The sequence below is a fragment of the Chroicocephalus ridibundus genome, chromosome 19 (assembly GCF_963924245.1).
Source record: "Chroicocephalus ridibundus chromosome 19, bChrRid1.1, whole genome shotgun sequence".
Lineage (NCBI taxonomy): Eukaryota > Metazoa > Chordata > Aves > Charadriiformes > Laridae > Chroicocephalus > Chroicocephalus ridibundus.
In genome coordinates this window covers 5,337,788-5,365,474 of record NC_086302.1, presented here as the reverse complement: position 1 = coordinate 5,365,474, position 27,687 = coordinate 5,337,788, and the positions used below count along the sequence as shown (strand labels likewise).

The 27,687-nt window shown below is 66.8% G+C and overlaps 1 protein-coding gene across 6 annotated transcripts in view; it reads left to right on the top strand.

Annotated features, from left to right (window-relative positions):
- Positions 1 to 27,687, top strand: part of AHDC1 (AT-hook DNA binding motif containing 1) — a 57,972-nt gene that overhangs the window by 16,051 nt on the left and 14,234 nt on the right. The window contains exon 1 of one of the 6 annotated variants that reach the window (XM_063356065.1): positions 4,490 to 4,599. The exons of 4 other annotated variants lie outside the window; for them this stretch is intronic. The gene's annotated coding sequence lies outside the window, so the exon portion shown is untranslated. Of the gene's footprint in view, positions 1 to 4,489; positions 4,600 to 18,134; positions 19,244 to 27,687 lie in introns of those variants that run through there. One more of the 6 variants, XM_063356063.1, reaches the window with a different exon arrangement.

Below are 27,687 nucleotides of genomic sequence, written 5' to 3'. Positions count from 1 at the left end.
CCCGGGGGTGGCCTCGCCATGGGTGCCGGAGGGAAACTGAGGCACGGGGCAGCACGGCAGCCCCGTGGCCTGCTGTCCTGCTTGGGGTCCCGCAAGGGCTTTTCTCCGTCGCTTACACCCCTGGCATCGTCAGGGGCCACACGTTGCGGGTGAACTCATCCCCGGGGACGTGCTGGGCTCCCCCATGGGTGCCCCAAGCGGTGACATCCCTGCAGGGTCTGTGGGGTGGATTGTCCCTGGCTGGGGCTGACCAAGGCTCCGGGAGCTGTGGGGACAGAGGGACAGCACGGGGACAGAAGGACATTTTCCCCCGTCCTCTTCATGCCACCATGATTGCCCTTTCCCCAGCGCCGCCGCCTGCCTCAGTTTCCCTTCACCCCCTTGTGAGCGCTGTGGCTGCCCTCCGGCATGGCGGGACCCCAGATCGCTCTGGGGGGGGGACGGGTTCAAACCGTGTCGGTGACCCCGGCTGCCACCGTGGATGTGGCCGAGGTCCCCTGGGAAGGGGACACATTGTAGCACCTGGTATTTTGCACATCCCTGGGCAGGTGGTCTTGGGAACATCCTTCCTGCGCCGCTCGGGTCCCATTGCAGGGAGGAGGGTGGGTGCAGGCAAGGTGTGTGTCCCCCCCCCCCGGCCCGGGCTGGGTGCTACCTTGCCCTGGCCCCGGCCCCAGCGGGCGGTGGGGGGCTCGTTCTCCGCCTGGACAGGAAGACGAATGAATTCCATTACGGGATCGCGATTTTATTCCACGTGTCAGGGAGCCTGAGATTAACTTGCTCACCAGGCTGTGACAAACCCAGACACCCGTGTGCAGGCGCTGGGGCGCGGGGGCTTCGCACGCTCGCCGGGCACGGGGCCGCCCGAGAACCCGCCGTGCCCCCCGGGGCCGCGCCTGTCCCCACTGCTGCCCTCCCGACACGGGGGGAGGGTGGCACCGGGCAAGGCAGGGGCCTGGCGCTGCCACCGTGCTGTCCCCTGTCCTAGAGGTCCTTCGGCCACCTGAGGATGCAGGTCGTGCGGCCGGGTGAGGTGTGAAGCATCCTCCCGGTACAGCTCACCTGCAGCCCCGGTCCAAAAAAATGGGATGGGAGCAAGGTGGGAAGGGGGGACATGGAGGTTGGGGGACGCTGGCGGTGCTGGGGACACGCCGAGGCCAGCGGACGGCTCTCCTCTCGGTGAGCAGCTGCCCGCCCTGGGAGAACGCATGGGGGCCGTGCATCCGTCGTGTCGGGGCCGTGCATCCGCGTGCACGGAGCCGTGCCGTGCCGTGCCGTGCCGTGCCGTGGGGCCGGCTGCTCTCCCCTCGCCGCCCCCCCTTGCACGGGCGCGGGCAGCTGGCTCTGTTTGCTGGAGGCTTTGCGCATTCCAGTTCGTGGGTCACTCGCCTTCGAAACCTCTCCGGGGACGGAGGCAGTTGGGAGCCGTAACAAACAACCCAAGGGCTCCGATGACGCCCGCGCCCGGCGCTGCCTGCCAGCACCGAGGGTGGAGAGGGGGGGGGACAGGACCTGGGAGACAGGCCCCCCCACACACACACACTCCCCTGGGGTGCGGAGAGGGGGTTTAGGATGGTGCTGCGAGGTCCCAGTAAAAAATAACCGGGGAGGAGGGACACGCTGAGCGCGGGAGCGATGGTTTTCTTGGGGGGCGCGGGAGGGATGCTGCGGTCCCCCCTGCTCCTGGGGTGTCGGGGCTGGGGTGCGGAGTGGGGTGCTGGCAGCGGGGCGTCGGGTGGGATCCGTGCTGGGGGGGAGGCGGCGGAGAAGAGCGCGAGGTGTCGGGGCTGGGGCTTGCTCGGGGCTGGTTCATGTGTCCTGGAATGTGCGTCGGAGCCGTCCCGGAGAGATGAAGGGTCGGGAGCGCGGCGTGGCTTCGGGGGGCTGCGGGGCGGCGCGGGGAAGGTCAGCCTTGGCCAGATGCAGCCACTCCACCCTCCTCCAGTGCTTTGCACATTAATGCAAATGCACTGGCCTGAGTGGTTCATTAGCAGCATGTGGAATGGAATAATGCATCCGCATCCCATTAGCCTAATGAAAAAAAGGGAGCCGGCACCTGGAACAAAGCTGCCGACTCTTGGCTAGTGCTCTGGCTCGGCCATGCTGGGCTGGGGGGGCCCCCCCTTCCCTTCCCGTCCCTTCCCCTCCCTTCCCTTCCCTCCGCCGCCCCAGCCATCCCCGCTCCTCCGAGCATCCTCGCACCCGGCGCCGCCGCACGGAGGGGACGCCATCCATCCCCGGGATGTCCCCATGGCGGGGTACAGCCCCAGGGTGGGCAGAGCCGGTATCCCCCCACCCCCGCAGCATCCCAGGGTGTTTTAGGGGAGCAGGGAGGAGGCGGCGGGGGGGGAAGACCCCATCCGAGAGTGCCGCAGAGGCGCTGGCTGGGTGTCGGTGCCGGGCAGCGAGATGTCCCCCGTGTCCCTGGGGCTGGGAGCTTGGGAGCCTGAAGGATTAGAGGAAACATTGCCAAACAAACCAGGCTGTGCCGGAACCAATTAGCCTCCAGCAGGCAGAGTTTCAGATGCTGTTATTTCTGCCTCTTCTCTTTTCTCTCCCTCCTTCTGTCTCCCCCTTTTTCCCCCCCTCCCCGGCCCTCCCCAGCCCCTCCTGCCCGCCCCCAGCATCTCTGCTCTCGCCATTCCTCTCCGTGTCGGAGCTTGTTTTGGGCACTGGCTCTGGAGTGAGTCATGCCGCGCGTAGGGGATTTTAAAAGCTTTCTGCTGTCGCTGGGAAGCCGGTTTGGGCTGCTCCGACGCTGGGGGTGGAGCGCGATGCCTCGCAGACAACCCTCGTCTGGGCAACCCAAAAAAAAAATTAAAAAAAAAATTAAAAAAAAAAAAAAAGCGCCCCCACCTCGACGCCCCGAACCCTCCGTGGGCCCCCTCTTTTTTTGTTGGTTTTTTGGGGTGGGTTTTTTTGGTTTTTTTTTTTTGTGTTTGGGTTTTTTTGTTTTTTTTTTTCTCTTTTCGCCGGGGCCGGCTCGGTCACCCCAGCCAGCGGTTGAGTCACAGCTGAAACTTTCGAGCCGTTGGAGCTTCCTCTGCCCGGGGCCCCTCTCCGAGGAAGTGGTCTGCCGGGGCGTCGAGCCCGGTGGGGCGGTTGCCCCGGCCTCGGCGGGTGCAGCACGCAGGCGCGGGCAGCCGGCGCTGGAGGTTGAAGCGTGGGAGATTTTTATTTCTCCCCCCCCCCCCCACCACCACCCCAACCCCACCCCACCCCCCCCCCTTGCCTTTCCTCCTTCCCTCCACCACCGCCTCCGCCGGCCCCGCTGCCAAGCCTGGGGTGGGGGGGACCCTTCAACGCCACCCTCCCGCCCGTCCGCAGCTGGCCACGGTGTCGTCCCCCCCCCCCTCTTCCGCTGCCTCTCCTCTTCATCCTCCTCCTCCTCCTCCTCGCCTTGAGCTGTGCTGCCGAGGGACTGCAGCTCCCGTGGATCAGGAGGAGATTTAGGTCAAGCGCTCGACTGAGTCGAAACAGCCATCTGTGTGCGGAGGAAACCGGCCACCCAGAGCCCCCGGCGCGGCTGGCTCCGGCACCGCCGCCGGGTCCCGGCACCGCCGGCACCCTCCGAACCCCACAACCGGGCACGCCGGCTGCCTTTGTCTCCTGCAAAGGGGAAAAAAAAACCAAAAAAAAAAACACAAACCAAACGAAAATAACCCACCCTACGATTAAATCAATGGGGGAAAACATCCCCCCTGCCCACCCCTTCCGTCAGCCCTCGCTCTGCCGTGGGCATCGCCGCCCAGCGCTGGGAGGTTTGGCACGGAGCGGCCGCGGCACGGCTCCAAGGTCGCCCTGACACGCCGCGGGAAGGTGCGCGCCCAGGGGAAGGGAGGCCGTCGGGAGCCGGGTTGGGGATGCGGGTGCCCAGGGCCGGAGCCGTCCCTGGGCGGCCGCGGTGCAGGCAGGGCGGGAGGCGCAGGCAGGAGGGAGGCGCTGGCTGCCTGCCCGGAGCCCGGGCTCCTGGGTTCCTGCAGGAACAGGGTGGAGCGGGAGGAGGCCGGGGAGCTGGTGTCATCCCGGCCACGGCTGGTGGGGGGGGGGAAGAGCGTTTCCCTCCCCGGGAGGGTGTGGGGGGGGTCTCCGCACGCATGACGGTATGCCGAGCTGCACCCCGCCTGCCACCGTGCCTCAGTTTCCCCAGGTGGGGAATCGCAAGGCGGCAGCACAGCCGGGCACCCTGGCGAGGTGGGGAGCCCCGGGTGCCCCTTCGCACCCAGCGCCGGGGTAGGGGCGGCCGCGGCCCCCTCCTGCTCTCCACCTGCCCGGCTTCTTCTCGCTTTCTCCATTTCCTTCCGGAGCCTTTTTTCGCTCGCCGGTGTCTCTGTCGCTGCGCCTGTGCACACGCCCGTGCGCGGGGAGAGGAAACGCCGCCGGTGCCGTGGGAGGGCCGGCGTGCGCCGGACCGGGACTTCCCGCCACGGTGGCTTCGCTGCGTCCCAACCGTGTGACGAGCTGTGCCTGGTCTCGAGCCGGAGCTCGGCCGGGCGCAGGGATGCTCCTCGGCACCTCGCCCCGTCCTCTGCCCACCCGGGGCTCTGCCCGCGCCCCGCCGGGCCCCTCGGCAGCCCGTCGATGTGCCCGTCGTGCTTGGTAAGGAGCTTTGCCCACAGCCTGTTTGCACGGTAATCCCACTTTGGTTCGGGGGGATTATGCGTGGGGAGAGCCGTGGGGGGCCTGGAGCGCCCAGGGGCTGGCAGCCAGCTTTTGGGGATCGAGATTTCCCTCGTCACCACGGGTTTTGGCCGGGGACATCCTCGTGTTGGAGTGGGTCCTGCCAACTGGGGACCACTGGCGTTCGCTGCCGGCTTGCCCGGCCGTGGGGCAAAGCAGGCGGGAGCCCGGCGTCCCTGCGGAACTTCCCTGCGCCGAGCCCTGCCGGGGCTGGGGTCGGTGCTTCCCTCCGGTGGGACGGCGGCGAGCGTGGCTGCATCCGTCGCCGGCATCCCTGCTTCCCGCGGCGCGCCGGCCCGGCGGCGTGCAGGCACGTGCGGGCAGCGTTGAGGCGAGGCGGCCGCGAGCGGGGACACGCAGGCGGCACAGAGGAGGAGGTGTCTGGCGTGGGGACACGGGCTCTGATCGGGGGGTCCCATCCCGGCTTCCCCACAGCCCCAAGTCCCCCAGGGAGGGGGCTCGGAGGGGGGCTCGGTGGATGCCGGGAGCTCGGCGGTTCTTTATGGTCTCAAAGGGCTCCATTAATTCTTTAAATATCCAGCCTTTCCAGGTGGGTTTTGTTGAAAATTAATTTCCGGAGCTATTTTAATTTTGCTGTATTTAATTTGCTGTTTATTTTAATTAATTAACGTCGGGAAAATTCTCTTCTCCCCAGCATCCTGCAGCCGTCTGGGGTGGCTCCACCCCAGGAGGTGAGAGCAAGGGGGGTGTCGGGGGCGCGAGGGGCAGCGGCGGGGAGGGTGCCCGGCCCCCACGGTGCCCACCCGGCTCTGCCGCACCTGCGCCCACCTGCCTGGGCAAACAGGGAGGCGGCGAGCTGGGTTTTTTCCCAACTCCGTCCCCAGCTCCAGGGCTCATCCCAGGGTTTGCTGGTGGTCGTTGCATCTCCCCGCTCGGGTACCGCTTGCAGCCGCCTTCCTCCTCCTCCTCCCACTGATGGCGGGGGACCTGGGGGTCTGGCATCTCTAGGGATGCAGCCTGCCGTACCATGCCGTGCCGTGCCACGCTGTGCCGTGCCAAGGGGCAGAGCCCCGATTTCAAAGCCCAGCACGGAGCTGTTTCGCCCCACACCCACGCAGAGGGATGCGGGGCCGAGCTCAACCTCCCGCTCCCATCCCTGCATCCCACACCCCCCCCCAGCCCCGCTGCTCCATGCTCCGGACTGATGTTCGGACCCCTGCGAGGGGGTCCCTGGGGGGAGATGGGCAAGGGTTTGGAAGGCGGGGGGGGAAGGGGGGGGGGAAGGGAGGGAGCCGCCTTCCTCCAGATCAAGGCCTCTGGTCTCTCGCATGTCTAGACGCTGCCACACACACCTAATGTGGTTCTTGGCAGGAGCCGCGGCTGCTCTCTCGAGGTTAATTGCTGCGCGCGGAGCTCTGCAGACAGAGAGCCCGGCACCGCGCTGCCCCCGGGACGCCCGCCTCGCCCAGCCCCTGCCTCGCCTGCAGCCCCCCAGGGATGCTCAGACCCCCCGCAGATGCTCAGACACCCCCCCCCCCCCCAGGGATGCTGGGACCCTCCCCAGGAATGCTCGGGCCCCCTGCAAGATGCTCAGACACACCACCACCCCCCACCTCCCCCCCCCAGGGATGCTCGGACCCCGCACAGATGCTCGGACCCCCACCCCAGCGATGCTCGGACCCCCACCCCAGGGATGCTCGGGTCCCCGTCCCGGGGTAGAGGAGCAGATGGGGGATGCCGAGGGGATGCCGTGATGCCCAGGCGGGCGGTTTGGGGCGCAGCACCGAGCAATGAGGGGGGGTGTGGTCCCCTGGTTTTGGGGAGCAGGAGGGGGTGGAGGAGAGGTGCTGGCAGCGCTTCGTAAGGGGTAAGGGCGGCCCCGGGGGCTTTGGAGCCGGAGCAGGAGAAGAGTTAACGGCCTCTCCCTCGCCGCCGTCCTGCTGCCTGCTCTTGGCAAGGCGGCTGGGCTAGATAAGGGGAAGCGCGGCGGGGGGAGCCGGACAAAGGCAGAGCCTTATTCAGCCTGCGTGGCCGGATCCAGCCTCCGGAACGGGAGCCGGAGAGAGAGAGAGAGAGAGAGACAGAGACACGGCGGGGACTGGGGTGGGGAAGAGCCGTTTCATCCTCCAGCCCCAACATCTGGTGGAAAGCAGGGCTGGGGAAGGGGGGACGCCGGGGGTGCCGCAGGGATGAGTCCTGGGGTTCGGCTGGATCCGGACTCCTGGGGTGGGCTGGAAGAGCAGGGAGGTCTCCAGGACCCACAGGGAGCTTAGTGCAGCCGGACACTGGCACATTCCCGGGAGTAACACGGCTGAACGCTGCCATAACGCCGCGCTCGGAGCCGTCGGCACGGTGAGCCCGGTCTCTATATGGCCCCGTGCGTAGGGACCGGCTTCCCCAGGGGCAAACCAGCGCCTTGCCGGGCCCGTTGCTGGTTCCCGCATGCCATAGTCGAGGCCGAGCGGGGCTGGAAGTGGTGCATCCCGAGATGGGAAGCGCTTTGGCTCACCAGAGAGAGATCCCCAAAGCACGTCGTCCCCTCGCCTCGCACGTGGCCGGTGCCGGTGTTGGGGTCCGGGCTCGGTCCCGTGTCCCAGGACCGTGTTGGGGTGAGCCCCAGCCCCGCACAGGATCCCCGGGGGAATCGGGTGATGGTTTCGGTCTGAGCTGTGTTTTGGTTTGGGGTTTCGTCATGTTTTCATGGCAGGGAATTTCCGTTCCTAACCAAAGACAAGAGAGGAAAAAAAAAAAAAAAAAAAAGAAGAAAAAAAAAAAACCAAAACCAAAAAAAAAAAAAAAAAAACAACCAACCAACCCTGCCTTGAATTTTTGCCAAAAAAATGGGATGTTTCCATTCTTGTTTTGGCTTTTGGCAGCCCCAGACTGCAGCCAGTGGAAGAAAATATCTGTGTGGAAACGCTGCCGGCCTCCTCCGCGCTGCGCAACGGCTGTTTCGGGGCCGGCCGGGCTGGGAGCTCCTACCCCTGCGGCCGGGCGGCTTCGGGGGATTTTGGGGAGACTTTTTAGCGTAGGGAGAAACTTGCGGAAGGCGTGAGAAGGAGCGTGGCCACCGGCCGCCGCGCTCTCCTCCCCGCGCCGTGCTCTTCGCAGAGGACGTTGCCCCGAGAAGGGGCCGGTTGTTTTGCGGGGAGCGTGGCCGCCAAGCCGGCGGGCAGCTGCAAGGACACCGGTGGCACACACGAGGCTTGCGGTTCCCGCGTGTCCTTGCAGCGGGTCGCTCTCTCCTCCCCAGCTGGCGGCAGAGCCACGTTCGGCTCCGGTGCCCGCCGTCCTCCCCGCCGCGCATCGCCTCCCCTCCCGGCATCCCCCCCTTTCTCCCTCCCTCCCCACCCCGGCTTTTGGGGGACCGCGATGCTGCAGCGGGGAGGGTTTGGAGGAGCGGCCGCTGCAATGCTTAAATGAGGTTGGGGTGGTGGTTTGGTGGGGGTTTGTTTGGGGGTTTTTTGGGTTTTTTTTTTCCACCCTCCCCATCCCCGCTAGGAAGAATTACAGTCGCCCAGGCATCTGTTCTGGCAGAGTCGAGCTAAAGAGCTTGTCCTGGGCTTGGCAAACCGCAGCCGACAGCTTTTCCAAGGGCAGCCTTGGCGGATGCGGAGTGGCAGGTTGACATTGCAGGGAGAGGAGCCCCGCGCCGCAGGCCACCGCCCCCCCGCCCCCCCCCCCCCCACTCCCTCTCTGCTCCTGCCCGGCTGCCTGGGGGGACGGGGGTCCCGCGGGGAGGATGGGATGCGGGATGCTGCAAACCCCCTTCCCCAAAAAGAGCAGCATCCTCCGGCAGGTCTTTGTTCGGAGCGGGGAGAGGGCAGCCAGCGCCAGCGCATCCCGGTCCCCCCGTCCCCAAGGGGTAGGGAGGACGGCTGGTGGCACCCGGGTACCGTGGGAGGGGGGCAGGATCAGTCCCTGAGTAGCCCTTTGCCTGGCCGGGGCAGTGGCTTGCAGACCCCTGCAAGGGGCCACCACCAAAAAACCCCCGCCATGTGCAACCCAGAGATGTCCCCCGGTGTCCCCAAGCTGTGCAGCATCCCCCGTCACTGCGCACCTCGCGGCCACCCCACGGATTCCTGCTGTCCCCCGCCCCCCGTGGAGGCGCCGCAGGTGGGCATGGCGGTGGCACCAGCAGATGTCAGAACCACGGCGTGCCTGGCTGGGGGGCTCGGCCGCCCCTTGTGCCACCCCCAGCCCCGCCATGCCCTGATCCTGCCCAGGCCTGCGCGCACAGCCGCCGTGCAGCTAATTAGCAGTGAATCTCCGCTCGTCAGCCGGGCTTGGCACCGCCGGTGGGGAGGACGCTGTTTGAAGGCACCTTTGCGACCGCCCGGCACCCGGCACGTCTCCGTACCGGTGCCACGGACCCGCCGCCGGTACCGCGCGAGGGCCGTATCCCTGCCCCGATCCGGCAGCGATGGAGGCAGGGAGGTGGGAGAGCCCCGCCGGAGCGCCGGGCTCGGGGCTGGAGCGTGTCAGGCACAGATGGGATCGTTAGCGCTGGTAAAAATTATCCAGCCTCTCTTAAAAACCCAGGCACAGCAACTCGACGCCGCGGGCTCCAGTGGCGGCCATTCCCACCGGAGCGGCGTCGGAGTTTGCTTCCCCCGCCGCCGTTACCCGTCCGTCCCCAGGCTGGGATATGGGGACACAGCCGCCCTTCACGCGTCACCACGTCCCCACCGCCTGGTCCCAGGCGAGGTGACCCCCTCGCCTTCCCCTCTGCTCCGCCGGGACGTGGGCTCGCTCCTTCCCCCGGCTCCGGGAATGGGCACCCTGACCCCGCACCCATCCCCGGCCCCGCTGCCACCGGCAAACCCCATCCCCGCGGGCACCCCCACCCTCCCATCCCATCCACCCCAAACCATTTCCTATTTCTTTCTTAATGCGCCCGAACCTCCTGTTTGCTTTTTTTTTTTGAACTGCAGTAACCACAAGAGGGAAGTTTCGGAGCGGTAGGAGCTGGGCTCCGCTGGGAAGGGAGAGCCGCCGCCACGCTGCCGCCCAGCACCGCGGCACCGCCACCGCGGGCTTCGCCGGTACGGCCCGGGAGGCGCTGGCAACTGGCGCTCTCTCCATCCCCCCTCTCCCTGCCCATCCACCTCCAACCCCTTTCTTCTTCGGGGTGGCGAATTTAGGGCTGGTTTTGGCGTCGCCGAAGGGACTCGGGGAGGCTCCCCCCTCCTCTCCCAGCGCCGATCGATCGCTCTTGCTCGCTCCCGCTCGCTGCTTTTTTTTTTTTTTTGCTTTTTTTTTTTTTTTTTTTTTTCTGTTTGTTTGCAGCCGCTTGAGGGCTCTTGTGATGAATCCAGCCTGGACAGATTTCAAGAACAGCTGAAACGCAGCCCGGGGTGGGGGTGGGAGTGGGGAGGGCAGCGGGGCCGGCCAGCACCAGAATGCAAAATGGTGCGACGGGTAGAGCCGGGACGGCAGGACGGACTCAGGCCGAGCGGCGCCCGAGGAGCTCCGGGGGTTCCGTGGGTCGGCAGAGGGTTTGGGGTGGTGATGGGGAAGCGGGTTCAGCCCCCCACCCCTGCCTCGCTGCCCGCGGCCGGCAGCTGGGCTGCGCTCCAAGCCAGCCCCTAATTGCACCTCTAATGGCCGGTCCCGCTGGCCGGGCTGTGCCGGGGCTCGGGGTCGCACCTGCGAGGGGGCCGGGAATGGGGGGGACGGGGGACGGGACACACAGGGACCGCGCCGTCTGCGCCGCCCGCCCCGCCATGCCAGGTGCCGTCCATCCCCGAGCGGCCCATGGGGACCATCCGCCCGGCCTTCCAGCGCTGTAAAATGGCGGCTTTTTAAGAAAAAAGGAAACCCTCCCAAAAAAATCCCAGCATAAGGAGGAGGGCGAGCATCCCCCCCCGCCACCCCATGTCCCCAGCCTGGGGACGCTGGCTTTGCCGGGGCAGGGGGACGGGGGAGTGACGGCAGCAAAGGGGGGGTGCAGAGATGCACCGAGAAGGACCGAAACATGGGGGGCAGGAGGAAAACCAGAGCTTTGGAGGAAATCTTCCCCGGCTGCGGCGGTGCCGATGGGCGAGGGGGCGGGTGCCGCGGTGCCGGGTGCCGGGGTGGGCTGGGATTTCGCAGGCGTGAGGCCGGGAGGGAGAGCGGGACGCGCGTGTGCGCGCGTGTGCGTACGGGTGTGCGCACAGGCGGGAGGAATAATTAGTTCCTACTATAGCACTTCTCACTCAAAGTGCTTTTTAAAAGCCTCCATTCATTAGTCTTCACGGCTCCCCCGAGGTGTCGTGGCCTGGTTCTCTCCCCTTCTCCGACTCCCCACCTTCCCCGGAGCAACTGGGGATCCTGAACTGGGAACGGGGAGGGTGACGCTGATGGCAGACGTCCGGTCTTTGTAGAAGCCGAGGACGCGGCAGCGGGGTTTTTGGAGACCTTCCCGGCATCCCCCATCCCGGTGGGGGCTGGTGGGGCGTCGCGGGCACGTGGGCGTCGTTGGGAAGTTCCCGCCAAGGCTGGGTTCGGAGCACCAGGGAGGAGAGCGGGATGGTGGGGAGGGGGCATGGGTCCGGTGGGTGCCGCCGCCGGCTGCACCCGGGAAGAGCAGTGCCCCTCGCCGGGGTGCCAGGGAGTGTCACGGCGGTGCCGGTCGCCGAATTACCCAGCGTGTGCCGTGCTCCCAGGGGTCACCAAGCGGAAGGATGGAAGATGACGGAGGGTGCCGGTGCCGCTCAGCCCCCGGACCCAAGTGGGGGGGTGGCTGGGCATGTGCCCCCGGCGGGGCGCGGAGACGGGTGGGCGCTGGTGAAGGGCCTCCTCTGCAAACCCTAACCTTATTTTCCCAGGTCCGACGCCAGTTTCCATGGAAACAGCCGGGAGCAGAAACGGGGAACCAGAATCCAGAAATGCGAAGCCTCCGGTTCCCCGTTCGCCTTCCTGGATTCCCGCTCCCCGCGGCCCCGGGACTCCGGCTGGGTGCCGGCCACGGGGCACCCAGGCTGCTCCCACCGCGTCGGGGTGAAGGGCTGCCCCCCCCTCCCCCGGGGTTGGGGTGCACCCGTGTCCTCGCACCCATGCAGGGTGCCCCGGCGTACGGCGATGTGCGCGGTGTGTGCACGGCAGGGAGGCACAGCAGGCGGGGGGTACCGCGGGATGGGGGTACCACAGGCAGGGGGTACCGCAGGCAGGGGGTCCTGGGGACAGGGGATACCACGGGCAGCATGTACCGTGGGCAGGGGGGACACCGAGGTGCCACCCCATGGGTGCCAGCTCCTAGGAGCTCGTGCGGGAACGCAACGTGCCGCCGCAGACGGGAGGGACGGCGGGGCAAGGCGGTGCACACGCGTGTGCGAGGCGAGCGCGCGCGTGCAGGAGGTCGGCAGGGGGTATTGCGGGCCAGTTGGGACAACACCTGCGCGCGTCTGTGCGTCTTCGGCGGTGCGCGAGGGCGGGTGTGCGACGTGCGTGTCGCTGCGCCCGGGCAGGGGCACACGCACGGTGTCGGTGTTGGCGGGGGGAGGGTGCGGGCACAGTATGTATCGGTAAATGTCTGGTCTGGGGGTTCCGTGTTACTGGTGCGCACTGGGAGGACCCCAGTCCTGCGGTGTTTCCCGGTCCCCTCCCTGCCCTGACGTCCCCGTCCCCAGGACGCGGAGGGGACGGGGGACACCGGGAGCCCGGAGAGGGGCAGCACCAGCCATCCCTGCGCATGGGGAGCTGGGTGCTGCACCAAACCAGGCGTGTGGCGGTGGGGGGACGCCCTGCTCGGGCCCCCCCGGGGCTGGGAGCCCCCAGACTGCTGCCGGGTAGCCCAAGTAGGGCCATGTTTGCGTCCCATCGTGCCATGCGCGTCCAGCCTGCGCTTTCTCCGCCGTCCGCCGACCTCCTGCACGCCTGTGCCCGCCTCGCACACGCGTGTGCGCGCCTCACCCCGCCATCCCTCCCGTGTGCGGCAGCACGTTGCGTTCCCGCACGACCTCGTAGGAGCCGGCATCCATGGGGTGGCACCTCGGTGTCCCCCGGCACATCCCGGCATCGCTCAGCGCCGTCCCAGCGCCGTCTTCGCCATCCTTCCCCACAGCATCCCACAAGCCGATTCCACCCCAGCGGGCCGGGGCACAGCCGGAGCCGCTCACGGCTACCGGATCCCGGTACCCATCCCTCGCTCCTGGGGTGGGGGCGATGACGGCAGCGTGGCGACGCCTTTTCATCCCCTCTCCGTCGCGGCACGCGGGCCCCGCCGCCATTGCGCGCGGGCGCGCAGCCGTAATACATCATTTGCAGACGGACAGGTATTAAGATACATTATGGATAACTCGCCGCGCGAGAGGGAGAGACGCTATTAATAATACAGACACATACAGAGGGAAGAAAAGTGCACACTTGATTTCCATGTTGCTACCAGGAGTTGCGAGGCTGGCGCTGGCTGCCTCTTCCCACACGTGACTGCAACACAGTGGGTAGCTGACAGCCCAGAGAGCCTGGCTTGGGGCCAGGAAAAAAGCAGAAAACACAATGTCTGTGCATATCCTCTCTCTTAAAATAACACTCCAACACCGTCTGAGACGAATTAAAATAAGATCAGGAGCGGTCCTCGCGAAGAGAGAGAGAGAGAGAGAGAGAGGAAGGCGAAGAGGGGAAAGGCAGGCAAAAAGGGGGGATCGGCCGGGGCTGGGCGGCTTCGGATTCCCCCCCCCACTCTGCCTCAACGCCGCCGCCGCCTTCTCCCCGCACTCCTTGGCAGGGCAAGAGCTTGTTTTGCAAAGGGTTGGAGTTTAAAATGAAAAAGGCTGATGGAGGAAAAGAGAAGGCGAAGAAGGAGAAGCGAATCCCCCCCCCCCCACACACACACACACACATACCCCGGGTGGGGAGGGGAGCGATGCTGGCGGCGGGGGTGCGAGGAACGGGGGGGGGGACACTGGCTGTCCAAAGCACATGGCTTGTCCTTTGGAGGGGAGCCGCGGGCAGGGCGGGGGATGCGAGAGCAGGCTGCAATGATGGAGAGCATCAGGAATTTCCTGCAGCTGAGGAACACACCAAATACCAGAATGCAAGAGCGAGCGGAGGAGAGCAGGGTGCCGGGGAGGGAATGAGGAGGAGGAGGAGGAGATGGGGGGGGGGGGGGGATGTGGAGGGCTTGAAATAACCGGCGGGGAGAGCAGCGAGGGCAGGGGGCAGCGGGGTTTCGGGGACGGGGGGGAGTGGGGGAAACCTGGCGCTTTGGGGCTTTTTCCGTCTCTTTGCCTTTATTTTTATTGCTGGGTTTTTTGAACACCCCGCGGTGCTGCCTGTGCCCGCAGGCCCCTCTCCCTCCTGCCCGAGCGGGGAGGGGGGTGTGGGGGTGTGTGTGTGTCTGTGGTGGTTTTGGGGTATTTTGGGGGGGTTTTTACGTCTTTCCTCCCTTCTCTGCCCCACCCCCGGTTCTCTGGCACGGTGCCGGGGGACACGGGGGTCGGTGACGGCGGGGCGCGGGGTCCCGCAGACCCCTGCCGTGGGGTCGGATCCGGGCTCGGGGAGCCCGGAGAAGGGGCGCATCCCTGCGGGAGGGTGTCCCGGGAGAGCGGGGACCCATCGTGGGCGTGGGGACGGACGGAGGGACGGAGGGAGGGAGGGACACACGACCCGCCGTGCAGGCAGGGAGGGAGGGCAAAGGCTGCCCGAGGAGCCATGGCAGCGCCTCCCACACGTGCAATGAGTTTGCCAGGCGCCCTGTTGGCCCCGCTCCTGCTTCTCCCCGGGCCGGGCTGGGTTAAACACAACCACCCCAAAATCCCCAGGCGGGCGGCGAGCTCCCCCCCCAGCCCCCCGACTCCCCGCCCCGAGACCGGCCGTTGCATCCAGGTGCAGCCCGACCTCTCCCTCCTCCTCCTCCTCCTCCTCCTCCTCGGCCACCCCCGGCTCCCCCCCTCCCCGCCTCCCTGCATCCAGCTCCTGGCTGCATCCAGCTCCGGCTCCCCCGGGGATGCTGGGGGGCCGGAGGGGAGGGGAGATCAGAGGGGGCATCTTGCAGTGCCGGCTCCAGGTAGCCAGAAGGTCGCACTGAAAATCTGGAAGTGGAGTTTGGAGCTCAGCAGAGCGGTGAAAATCCCGTCTTTGCTTGAGGGTGGAGAGGAGGAGGAGGGAGAAGGATGCGGTGAAGGGAGCAGGAGGGAAAGGGGCTGCGTGTGTGTCCCCCCCCCCCCATTTTGGGGGGCTGGGTGTCCCCAGGTGGATGCCGCGCCCTGGATGTTGGCTCCGCCGAGCAGCGCAGCGAACCGGTTTGGGGGGGGGGGGGGGGGGGCTGGGACCGAAGGGCGATGAAGAGGAGGCAGCAGCCCCCCCCCGCCCCCGCCCCCGAGCGAGTGCCGAAGGCTTTCGCAGCCCCCTCGCCAAATTCCTCCCGTTTTCCCACCGATTCCAGGCCGCGGCGTCCCCCCCATCCCGGGGCCAGCGGTGACCCACACCTGCAGCTCCCCCCCACCCCACCCCCCCCCCGCAGGGGCCCGGGGATGCTGAGAAATGATGCTGAGCTCATTAACAGGCTCCAGCCTCCCCAGCGCCGGGGGTCAGGGAGCAGCAGCCCGGGGCGGGGGGAGCGCGGCTGCAGGCGCTTTGTGTGGGCTGCTGGCCCCCGCCATCCCGCTCGCCAAACCGCCGCCCCCCCAGGGGAGTCATCCCGGCTCCTGCCATGCTTGTCCCCAAGGCTTGGGGGTTGCGGTGTCACCCATGGGGGTCTAAGCAGGATGGGTCCCCCCACCCAGCGCTACACCCTGATGTGGTTTTTCCTCCCCCCACCCCGCACCCCTCCCAAAGCACCCAGTTTCCTTCGTTGCAGACCACGAGCTCTTGATCGGGGTGCTGGGGGGGGGGGTGAGGGGGACCCCGTCACCCCCCGGGGCGGGGGGGGGGGTCCCAGCATGCCAGGAATCCAAGCTCACTGAGCTTGATCTCCAGCACTGCCAGGGGCAAGAGGGGTGCAGAAAGATGGGGCTGCAGGTGGTGTTGGGGGGGGGGCTCAGGCAGCTCAGAACATCCCCCCCGCCCCGGGTTAACAAACCTGGGGACATACCTGGTGTCACCCTGCCTGGGCAGGAGACCCTAAGCCTGTGCTCACCCCAAGGTTGGGGTGTTTCTCGTTAGGTATCAGCTCCTAATTGGCCCCTCTGCAAAGTTGTGCAATGGGAGGGGTGTGTGTGTGTGGGGGTGTGTGTGTGTCCTTTTTCCCAGGTGCCTCCCCCCCAGATCTGCCCCATCCCGGCAGGGTCCCCCATCATTTTGGGTGGGTGCCTGGCGTAAATGCCCCGTGGGGTGCCCACAGGGGACGTGGCACCTTGGCTGGTACCGTGGCATCAGGGCACGCTCCTCCACCACCCCTTTGGCTGGGGGGGGGGGCAGGCGACAACGCAAACAGGGTGCCGGTACCTGCCTTTGGGATGGGGACAAGGTGGGATTTCACCGTGCAAAACCCCACCAAGGGTGCCCTGATGTCCCCAACTCCCCCTGACCCACCCCCCACCCCCCCCCACCGCCGGCCCCTCGCTGCCTGCACATGCCTTTGCTTGGTGGGGGGCTCGCTGGTGGGGTGGCCGCTGGCCGTGGGGGCCGGAGGCAGGCGATGGCGGGGAGCCGGTGCGGGGGTGGGGGGGGGGAGATACTGGCTGGAGCAAGTCTGAACCTGGCATCTGTCGAATGTCACCTTACCCAGACAGTCTGTGCTTCCCTGTCTCCATATCAACCGTTCTGCTCCAGCCACCTGCGGGGGGGTGCGGGGGGTGGGGGGGTGGCAGGGAGCGCCTTTGGGGAGGAGGAGAGCTCACCTCCCCGCTCGCCTGCTCGCCGCAGCCTCCCTTCCTTCTCCCTTCTCGCCCCTCCACCCCGGGCTGCGAGGCCCCGGACTATAAATCGTGGCGGAGGCGCACAGCGATGCTCCTCCGGCCACCTGGGATGTGCTTGGGAGACCGTGGAGGTGGTGGTGGTGGTGGGGGGGGGGGTGACCCCGGAGCTGGCGGCTCCAAATTGCATCGTCTGGCTCCGCCGTGCCTCAGTTTCCCCTCCCAGGGACGCAGCGAGCCCCTACCTGGGCCGGTGCCTCCCATCCCCGGTGCAGCTGCGGCGCAGGAGGGGCGTTGGGGCTCGCTCCACCCCAGCCTGGGTGGCCAGGGCCTCTTCCAACAGCTCTGCACATTTCCCCGGACTGTCCCTCTTCCCTGCGACCAGATGTTCTCCTCCTCCTCCTCCTCCTTCTCCCAACGGGGTCCCGGCCAGATCCAGCTCCCCGTGGCCGCTCCGGGACGGACACCGCCTGCCGGCATCCCTCCTCCTGCCCCGCACCTGGATGGCGGTCGGGGACGAGGGACAGCTAGTGGCGTCCTCCCGTGTGGCCGTGTCCTGGCTCCCAGTGCTCCCCAGTATCACTCCATCTCGCCCCAGTCGGGCTGTGACAACCCCAAACGCATCGGGGAGCTGAGCCCGGTCGGGGCTCCTCGGTCCCGTGTGCGCGTCAGGGATGGGATTGCAGCACCGGGGCTTTGGATCTGGGGGGATGCTGGAGGATTTGGGGGGTGCTGGGGCATTTTAGGGGGATGCTGGAGGATTTTGGGGGGGGAATGCTGGAACGTTGGAGGGACGCTGGAGCATTTTGAGGAGATGCTGGAGCATTAGATGGGGATCATGGAGTATTGGAGGGACGCTGGAGCATTTTGGAGAGATGCTGGAGCATTAGATGGCAATCCTGGAATATTGGAGGGATGCTGGAGTATTTGGGGGGAATGCTGGAGCATTTTGGGGGGGGTGCTGGAATGTTGGAGGGACGCTGGAGCATTTTGAGGAGATGCTGGAGCATTAGATGGGGATCCTGGAGTATTGGAGGGACGCTGGAGTATTTTGGGGGAATGCTGGAGCATTTTGGGTGGGATGCTGGAGCATTTTGAGGGGGATGCTGGAACATTTGGGGGGATACTGGAGCATTTTGGGGGGACACTGGAGCATTTGGGGGGATACTGGAACATTGGAGGAATACTGGAACACTTTGAGAGGGATGCTGGAACATTGGAGGGATGCTGGAGCATTTTGGGGAGATGCTGGAGCATTAGATGGGAATTCTGGAATACTGGAGGAATGCTGGAGCATTTTGGGCGGGTGCTGGAGTATTTTGGGGGATGCCGGAGCATTTAAGGGGGATGCTGGGGCATTAGGGGGGATGCTGGAGTGTTTGGGGTGGGGGTGCTGGAGCACTGGGGGGGGATGCTGGAACATTGGAGGGATGCTGGAGCGTTTAGGGAGGTGCTGGAGTATTTGGGATGGGGGTGCCGGGGCATTATGGGGATACCGGAGTATTTGGGGGGATGCTGGAGCATTTGAGGGGGGGATGCTGGAGCATTATGGGGATAGTGGAATATTTAAGGGATGCTGGAGCGTTTGGGGTGGGGGTGCTGGAGCACAGAGGGGGTTGCTGGAGCATTATGGGGATACTGGAGTACTCGGGGGGATGCTGGAGCATTTGGGATGGGGGTGCTGGGGCATTAGAGGAGATGCTGGAGGATTTGGGGAGATGCTGGAGCATCGCGGGGGCTGCCAGAGCGTTTAGGGAGGTGCTGGAGCACTTGAGGTGGGGGTGCTGGGGCACCGTGGGGGTTGACACTGGAGATTTGGGGGGACACAGAGTGCTCTTCACTGGTTTACCCCTGCCCCAGCGCCAGGGCGGGCAGCGGAGCCGAATTCCCGTGCGGCGTCGTGGCCGGGGCGCGCGTGGGCGCGCGTGTTCCTCGCGGCTGCGTGTGCACGTGCCAACACGCGTGTGGCGCCGAGCGACGCGGGGCGGGATAAGGCGGGGCCGCTGCTGGTGGGACGGCGGGGATGGGAACGGGAACGCCATCCCGGCCACGTGCTCCAGGGGCATCTCGGGAAGGCAACGGGGAGCGCGGCAGGCCCGGACGGATGGATGGATGGATGGATGGATGGATGGATGGGGATGGCCACGGCCACCCGCTGCCTCCTCTCGCAGCCGTGCGCGGCAGCTCCGGCGAGTGTGTAATTTCACCACAGTGCCTAAACGAGGGACAGAAGTAAATTGACCTTTTAACCCGTTTTCCTACCAGGGGGATTATAGCCTGTTTCCTGTTAAATCTCTCCAAGAACTGGCTCCATCCTGCTCATGGAGCTGGCTGGGGGGGGGGGGGGGAGACACCCACCCAAAATATGCGTGGGGGGCGCGGGGTGTGTGTGTGTGTGTATGCTTTGATTTCCCTCCCCATCTCCCCCCAACTCGCTTTTCCCGCCCCATCCCGCCTCCCGTCTCCGCCACCTCTCTTTCCCCCCGTTCGATTCTTCGCGGGGCGCGGGGCGCGGGGACGGGGTGGCGTTTTCCCCAAACCCCGGGAAAGAAAAAAAAAAAAAAAAACACCACCAAAAAAAAAAAACCCCAACGTGGAAAATTGCTGGGAGGAAGGAACCGAAGGCGGAGAGTGATAAATATTGAAAGGGTGGGATTTCGATGTAGGCTGCAACAGCTGTGCCGGTTACAGTGTCACACTATCTCTCCACAGGTTTACTGACCCATTTCCATTCACACGGCTGCCAGTATCTTAGCAACTGCAACAGTCCCCCAAGAACAGGCATATTGCCTGCTATTAGTGACTGCTGCAACTGTGTCAAGGTTAGCTCTCTCCCTCCAAGCCCTGCCGGGTTTGTTTTTCGCCCCAAGCCAGCCAGCGGGGGCCGTTGGGTGACACGGCATCTTCCCCCCTCCGGCGGGCAGCCGGCTGGGGTCTTGGGACGCTCATCTCTGGCACGGCGGGGTCGGTGGGGTGATGGCTGGGGATGCGGGGTTGGGCGGTTGGGATGGAGGGGGATGCGGGTCGGGAGCACCGGGGGATGCAAATTCAGCCCTGGGTGCAAATCCATCCCTGGGTGCAAACCCATCCATTGGTGCAAACCCATCCATTGGTGCAAATCCATCCCTGGGTGCAAACCCATCCCTGGGTGCAAACCCATCCATTGGTGCAAACCCATCCCTGGGTGCAAACCCATCCCTGGGTGCAAACTCACCCCTGGGTGCAAACCCATCCATTGGTGCAAACCCATCCATTGGTGCAAACCCATCCCCAGGTCCAAATTCAGCCCTGGGTGCAAATTCATCCATCGGTCCGAACCCACCCCTAGGTGCAGACCCGGCCGCAGGGCTCTGCACCCCGTTATTTCACCTTCCAGCCAAGCCCCAGCGCCCCTCTCCTTCCCCCGCTGCCCCATCCCACCCCAGTGCGGGGTGGGCACCTGGTCTGGCTGGGTGTCAGCGTCGCCCCCGCGCAGCGCCGAGCACCAAGAAGTCACCCGGAGGTGGCTGCGGGCTGGTCCTGCCTGGGGTGTGACGAGCGCGGCCGGCCTCAGCCTGCACCCTCGGCGGCTCAGCGCTGGGTGCTGCCATGGCTGGGCATGGGCCAGGGGACAGCGCGTGTCCCTGGGCTCGGTGGTGGCACCGGGGGGGCTCGCGGGGGGAGGCACGCGTCCGTCCATGCTGGTGGAACCCTGGCACTGCCATGCACCAGCTTGGGACAGAAGTGCCACATCGGTGTCATCTGCTGTCACCACCTGCGGGAACAGGCTCAGCTTCGGCGAGGGACCCACTGGGGTCCCCCCACACTGCATTCCCCCCCCCAGCCCCTGCTCAGACCCAGCGCTTGTCCAGGCAGGGCTGTGCCTTGGGGAAACTGAGGCACACGGGGCATGGGGCCAGCAGGGTGCTGTTCCCTCTGCATCCCTCTGCAGAGCCGTAGCCACAGCACGAGAAGGGACTTGAGCCCCCTTAATGTCCCCCAAAACACAGTGATATTGGGGTGACCGAATCCGCAGAGCAGGGAGAGGCGCATCCCTAAAGCCACCCATACCGGAAGGGTGAGGGTGGGGGGAAACTGAGGCACCCTCCGGGCAGGCGGAGCACCCCATCACCCAGCTCCCGGGTGGGTGCTCCGCTTGCCGGGGGTCTCGCAGCCGTCCCTGGGCTGCACCCGTGGGCGAGGAGCAGCGAGGTGGGTGCTGGCGTGGGCAGGGTGCGTCCTGACCGCTCCCCCCACCACCACCACCACAACCCCTGCGCCAGCTTGGTCCCCCCCCAGCACACCCCGGCAGCGCTGCAGACAGCAGGCTCCACACCAGCGCGGCCGCGGGGACGGCTGAGAGGGAAGCCACAAAAATGATTTAAGGGGCTGGCGGGATTGATTTATTAAGAACAATTAAAAGCGCTAAATACGCTTAGCTCAGCCAGACGCCGAGCAAGGGAGCCTGGGGGGGGGGAAGAGACCTGTCTGCTGCATCCGGAGGGCGAGGCTGGCAGCGGGAGGTGGGGGGGGAACGGACCTGCGGCACTTTGCGGGGGGAACGGGGTGGCACTGGGGTGCGATGGGGCAGCGGGGGAAGGAGAGGGGCGCTGGGGCTTGGCTGGAAGGCGAAATAACGGGGTGCAGAGCCCTGCGGCCGGGTTTGCACCCAGGGGTGGGTTTGCACCCAGGGGTGGGTGCGCACCCAGGGCTGAATTTGCACCCGGGGATTAATTTATACCCAGGGCTTAATTTGCACCCAGGGATGGGTTTGCACCCAGGGCTGAATTTGTACCCGAGGATTAATTTATACCCAGGGCTGAATTTGCACCCAGGGGTGTGTTTGCACCCCAGCTGGAGGGCTCATGGTGGGACGCCGGGGGACGGGAGGTCCCCAGGCAGCGCTGAAACTCAGGAAGCTCCTTAGGGACGGTGCCAGCTGCAGGATGACCCCAGTATGACCAGTAAGCCATACTGGGCAGGGTGTAGCTGCCGCAGTGCTGCCCGGGGAGCTCAGGGCGGGTTCATGCCAAGCGCCGGTGGCGTGCTGGGCAAGGCATTCGGCAAAGGGAGGAGGTTTAGTGGCCACCGGCGGCGTCCCACGGGACCCCTCGCCCATGGGTACCCGTGGGGCCGCCAGCTGCATGCGTGGGTCCGAGGAGCTCACGGGGCAGAAATCACGGAGTGTTGCGACATCCGCAAACCCGCGTCCCGCTCAGGAAATCCCGGCTGAGAGTCCTTGGAGGCTGGGAGAGTCCCCGGCCGTGTACAGACCTGCCCTGCCCCGGCTCCTTCCCGGGCACCAGGGGGTGGGGGGGGGACGACAGGAGAGCTGCACCCACCGTGGCTCTCCCGGGGTGCTGTCACCCTGCGGGATGGGCTTTACCGGGGGTGGCGGTTCGGTGTCCCCACCGTGCTGCTGGGACGCTGAGGGTGGGGGCAGCGGGCTGTGCTCTGCGTCCTCCCAGTCCCTGCGGCTGCCCGCACTGGGAGCGCTGGTTTTGTACCCATTCCCCAGTGCAGGATCCGTCCCCCCCCGGCCTCGGGGCTGGCTGCGCATTGGGGCAGCAGCTGGGGACCGGGGTGATGCTCAGGGACATGGGGATAGGGAGCCATGCTGCCTTCCTCCCCTCGCCCCCTCCCTCCGCCGCACCCCAGTGCTATCGGGGCGGGGGGGTCCGGTTTTCGGGTTTGGGTTCAAATCCCCCCCCGCAGAGCAGCCGCCAGCTCTCCCCGGTCACCCCACCTTGGGGCAGGATGCGCCCACGTCCCCATCACCGCATGGGGACGTGGCGTGAGCCACGCTGGCCACCTCCTGCCTTGCCCAGGAGGCATCTGCTAGCCAAAACCCCCGGTACCGGTGGGGGGGCCCTGCCTTGGCCCCCCTGGAGAGGATCTGGGGGAGCCGGGAGGTGCTGGGAAAGGTGCTGAGCGGGAACAAAAGGTGCGTGGGGCGGCTGGAAGGGGCGAGCAGCGCCGGAGGCTTTCTGCTGACCCTGCTCCGGCTGTCCCGGCCCCCTGGCCCCCCCCACACCCGCTCCTGTCGACGTCAGCGCTTCCCGGCAGCGCTCCCAGGTAGAGGAGCCGGCCGGGAGGTGGAAAAGCCATTTCTGCCTCAACCCCGGCACTTACGGCTCCGCCAGCCATGCCGAAGCCTCCTGGGGCAGGGTGGGGGCTCGTGCCACGTCCCCAAGCGTCACCGCGGGGCCACCGCGGGGCCACGCACCTTTTTCCCACGCGATGGAGCCACGGCGAAGGTGCGGAGTGTGGCATGGGTTGGGTGGTGGCCACGGCGTGGGTGCTGTTGGCCCCCTCCGCCTGTGCCCCGCAGCCTGCTGCGCTAGCCAGGGGTGCCCGTGGGGCCAGTGGCTGGGGATGAGGGTGGCAGAGGATGGAGGTGACATGGGATGGAGGTGGCCCTGCCCTGGCAGCCCTGGCACTGCCGGCGTTCGCCTCCATGCTCCTGCTTGGCCAAGGGCTGGCACAACCGCCGGCAGCGGGGGCAAAGCCAGAGCCCACAGGGCAAGGAGAGGGGCTGCCCAGGGTGACCCCGCTGGCCGTGGCCACCAACTGGGAGGCACTGGGGTCCCAGTAGCCACCCTGGGAGAAGGCGGGGCATGGGCCCATTAAGGTGCCTTGCCCAGGGCTATGCAAGCGGGGCGGTGGCAGAGGTGGGCCAGCCCCAGGGTGCTCGGCAGCAGGTCCCTGGGTGCCCCCCCCGGGGCTTGGCAGCGCGCCCGCCGCTGGCTGCCCAAGGGTTAACGAGAGTTTGCTGCTCCTGCAGACAATTAGTGACATCTTTGCTGACAACGCCACACTGAGCCCTGCTTGCCCGCCCGCCACCGCCTCCCCCGGCAGCACCAGCCTGGCCGCCCCCGCGCCCCGAGCGGCCCCCGCATCGCCACTGCCTGCCTTCGGCCCCGCCGTCCATCCCGGCACCTCGCCCCGGCACCTCGCCCCGGCGCCTTTTTCGGCACTGGCAGCACAATCGCAATCCCAAGCGGAGCAGCCGGCTCCCCTCGCTGCCCTCTGACCCGCTGTTGCTGTGGAAACTGCATCCCACGTAGGATTATGGAGCCTGAATCCGCAGGCTCCGAACTCCCCTGGAAAATCCAGACAGCCCACTGGGGTATCTGTCCGTCCCTCCATCCGTCTGTCCGTCCCCTGCCTGCCATGCCACCCCCCCTGCCCGCGGTGCCCGATGGTGGCTGGGTGCTGGAGGAGGTGGCAGCAGCGCTCCCGGGTCCCCTGGTTGGCACCCACCGGCTGGTGACACTGCCAAAGGTGCCGCGGTGTCACCAGGAGGCCATCACTGACCCCTGGCCCCTCTGCTCCCCTGAGCATCGCCTCCCCGTGTGCCGCCATCCCTGCGTCCCGGAGGGGTGGGGAGAGGTGTGGTGGTGCCAGCAGGACCCCCCCACACACCCCCAACCAGCAGCCAAAAGCACCCTGGGGAGGTGGGTCCACCCCAAGGACCCATCCCCAAACCGCGTCCATGGGCACCCAGCACCTCTGGGGCAGCAGCGGGAGCCGGGCACCCCCCAGAGCCCCCCACGTCCCCAGGGACAGGCAGTGTGGCTCCCCCAGGGCCGGGGTGCCCGCGCTGGGGGGAGAGGAGGGAGGTATTTGGGAAGCTCTCGGGGAGGGGGGGGGTTGGGTTTGTGTCTCAGCATCTCTCCCCGCCACCCGGGGAGGTAGGAGCTGAATTAATCGCCATCAATTAGTGCTGCTTGCAGTCCCCGGCCTCCTCCCTGCACCAGCTTTGTGCCGTCGCACCCAGTGAGGGGGGGCCCCGGCGTCCCCCACCAGCAGCCGGGCGCCATCGGGGACCGCAGCCCCTCCGCACCCCGCCCCCGCCGTGGCGATGGTGGGGAGGGGGGGGGGGGGGGGGCACAAGCAGAGCGTCCCCCAGCCCGCCCGGGCACCCGCCGCCATCGGCGAACTCCCACGCCGTCAAATTTGGCGGCGGTGACGACGCGGGGACCGGGCCGCGTGAACCCCCTCGAAAGCCCCTCTGCCAGGGGGCTTGGAGGGGGATGATGCTAAAGGGAGGTTGGCGGGGAGTGGGGCGTCGGGGGGGGGGGGGGTGTCCCAAGCGAGCGGGCCGCATCCTGCAGTATACTGCAGCAAATGCCCTGCAATCTGCATCCCAACGAATCCCACCTTTCCTTCCCCCGCAACGTGCTGCCCTGGGCTACAGCTAATCTATTGTGCGCTGGGCTGCAGCCAGCACAAGCTGCAATACAGTAAATCCTTCTGCAGTATCCTGCAAGGGGACCGAGCCCAGCCGCAGCCGCTCGCCGCCTGCCAGACAAAGCCGGGGTTGGGGGGGGGGGGGGGAGTTGGTTTCGGGGAGAAACGGGGTGTGGGAGCGGGGCGGTGGGGGGGGGGGACGCCGCACGGGGACAGGGCTGCAAGCGGGTGGCGGGGAGCCTCGGCGTCGTGCGGCCGAAGCTGGGAGGATGGAAAACACACACACACACACACCCCACACACCCCCTTTCCCCGAGCGGGGTGGGAAGTTCCCCCCCCCCACACCCCCCAGGAGTTTTGGCAGCGCTGTGGATTCTCCCCCCATACCCCACCCCACCCCACCCACCACCACCCCCCTCCTCGCACCCCTGCACCGCGGGACGGGGGGATGCTCCGTCCTCCGCACCCCCGCCACCCTGAGCGTGGGGTTGTCCCTAAAGGCTGTCACCACCGTGGGGTGTCGTCGTCGTCGTCGTCGTACCCCCCCAGAGTGCCGGTGCGAGGTGGGGGTTTGCATCCCCGCCCTCTCCCCGGGCATGGCGCAACCTGCCCCGTGCCTCAGTTTCCCCACCGGCGCAGGCCCCCCCCCCTGCCCCAAGCACCTCGTCCCCCTGCCGCAAGCGGGTACACGTGAGCCCCGCTGCCCTTTGCCGAGGGATTCTGCTTGGATACTGTTATTATCGCTATTATTACTATTATTATTATTATTATTGGGATGCTGGGGGGGGCTCTGCGGCTCTGCCGGACCCGTCTTTGGAGAGCGAGGCATCCTTCAAAGGGAAGGCGCTCTGTCACCGCCCCACAGCAGCTGCGTTCTCCTCAATTAGAAGAGGTAATGAAGCAATTTATGGGCATCTACAAAGTGATGTGTGAGTGACAGGCTGTGTACGATCCGCGCCGGGGCTCTGCCGGCAAGTTGCGTTCTTCCAATTTTAATGGAAAGCTCCCCAGCGAGGAGCAGGGGCGAGGAGGCGGCGGGGGGGGGGAAACGGAAAAAATAGGCGTATCTATAGGTGTGTGTGCTCTGAGGCTCCTACGTGGCTGGATCAGTGATGCCGGTGGGTGGTGGGTGGGTGCGGGGAGAGTTGGGTGCCCTGATCCCCCGTCCCTGGGGAGCTTGGCCCCCCCACCCCGCCCCGGAACACGCCGTGCCACAGCCTGGCCCAGGCGCGGCTGTAACCGGAGCCGGGAGGGCAGCTGGGTGGGGGGAGCGGAGCCGGGGGGCTGGGGTGGCGCAGGACACCCGGCTCCTCTGGGAGTGTTGGCTGCGGCTCCCTGTTTCCATCCGCAGCCGGGCCACATCCCTGTTTCCATCCGCCCCGCTCCCTGCCTCAGTTTCCCCATATATACTCATCCCCCCGGCTGCGTGTCGCTGCCGGACCCCGGGCGCTTCCCCTGCGCTCGCACCGGCGATGGCCCCCTGGGTGCGGGATGGGGGTCCACAGTTGCCAGCCTGGCCGTACTGGGGGGGGCTAAGGGGACCCATGGGTGCTGCCTGGGTGCCTGGCTGGGGCCGCCGGCGCCGCGTGGCCGGGAGGGTGCGGGGGCACAGCGGCGCTCGTCGGTGCGTTGTGCCCCCCGCGGGGGCGCGATCCTGCGTGTGGACGGGAGGTGGGTGCTGCACACGCCTGTGCCGTCACCCCTCCTGGGGGGGTGCAGCTGTGTGCCCCCGGGTGTCGGTGTGCACGCCGCGGCCTGGCCGTGTTCTGTACCTCCGGGTGCCCCCGCACACGCGTAGGTGTGCACCTGTACCCGCGCTTGTCTGTGCGCATGCACCCCTGGGTGCACAAGCCTTCCTCCAGGGATGCACCCACACGTACACAATCCTTCCCCCATGGGTGCACCCCTGGGTGCACAATCCTCCCCCCTGTGGGTGCACCCACATGTGCGCAACCTTCCCCCCATGGGTGCTGCCATGTGTGCACAATCCTCCCTTCGTTGGGTACACCCGCGTGTGCACAATCCTCCCCGTGGGTGCACCCACGCGTGCACAATCCTCCCCCCATCGGGTGCCGCCACGCGTGCACAATCCTCCCACTGTGGGTGCACCCACGTGTGCACAGTTCTCCCCGCCGGGGTGCTCCCGTGGGTGCACAATCCTCCTCCCATCGTGGGCACACCCGCGTGTGCACAATCCTCCCTCCGTGGGTGCACCCTTGGGTGCACGATCCTCCCCGTGGGTGCACCCACGTGCGCCCAGTCCTCCCTGTGGACCCATTGCGCGCCCCTGGGTGGGCAATCCTTCCCCTGCGGGTGCATCCCTGGGTGCACGATCCTCCTCCCCGCGTGTGCACCCGCACCTGCACAATCCTCCCGCCGTGGGTGCGCCCCTGGGTGCGCGTTCCCCCCACCCCCGTGCCCGTACCCGTGCCCGCACCTGCGTGCGCGCAACCACCCCGTGCACCTGCAGCCCCCCCAGCACCCATGGGTGGGTGCATCCCCTCCATCCCCACCTGTACGCGGGATGCCAGGCTGCCGCCGACGTGCCGGGGCAGGGGTGCGGGGAAGGGGGGCGGGGGGGGGGCAGCAGCCCCCCCCCCGCACCCCTTCCCCGCACCCCTGCCCCGGCACGTCGGCGCTGGCATCGTCCCCAGTGGCTCCCACACCCCAGCTCGGCCCCAGCATCTCCCAGGAAACAGGATCCGCAGCCAGGAGTTTCCGCTCAACTCTGGTTGTGTGTCTGTGTGTGCGCGCGCGCGCGCCTCTCCCGCAACAAAAAAAAAAAAAAAGAAAAAAAAAAAAAGAAAAATTAAAAAAAAATAAAACCGCCAACCTACCCCGACACCAGCCCGGCCGTAAATCCTGCCCGGCCCATTCTGCTTTTCTTGTCGAGCCAGTTTCTAAAATTGGCCGAGGGAGGAGGCAACTGGCTGCGCTCCCCCTGCTTGTACCCCCCTCCTGTCACCACCCCCCCCCCACGCACCCCCCTGCCACCTCCCCTGATCCCCACCTGGCCGCCCCCGGGGTGGTGTGGGCACCCACGGGGTGCAGCGGCCGTGCCGCCCGGCTCGGTGGGTGCAACCTGGACCCCGCC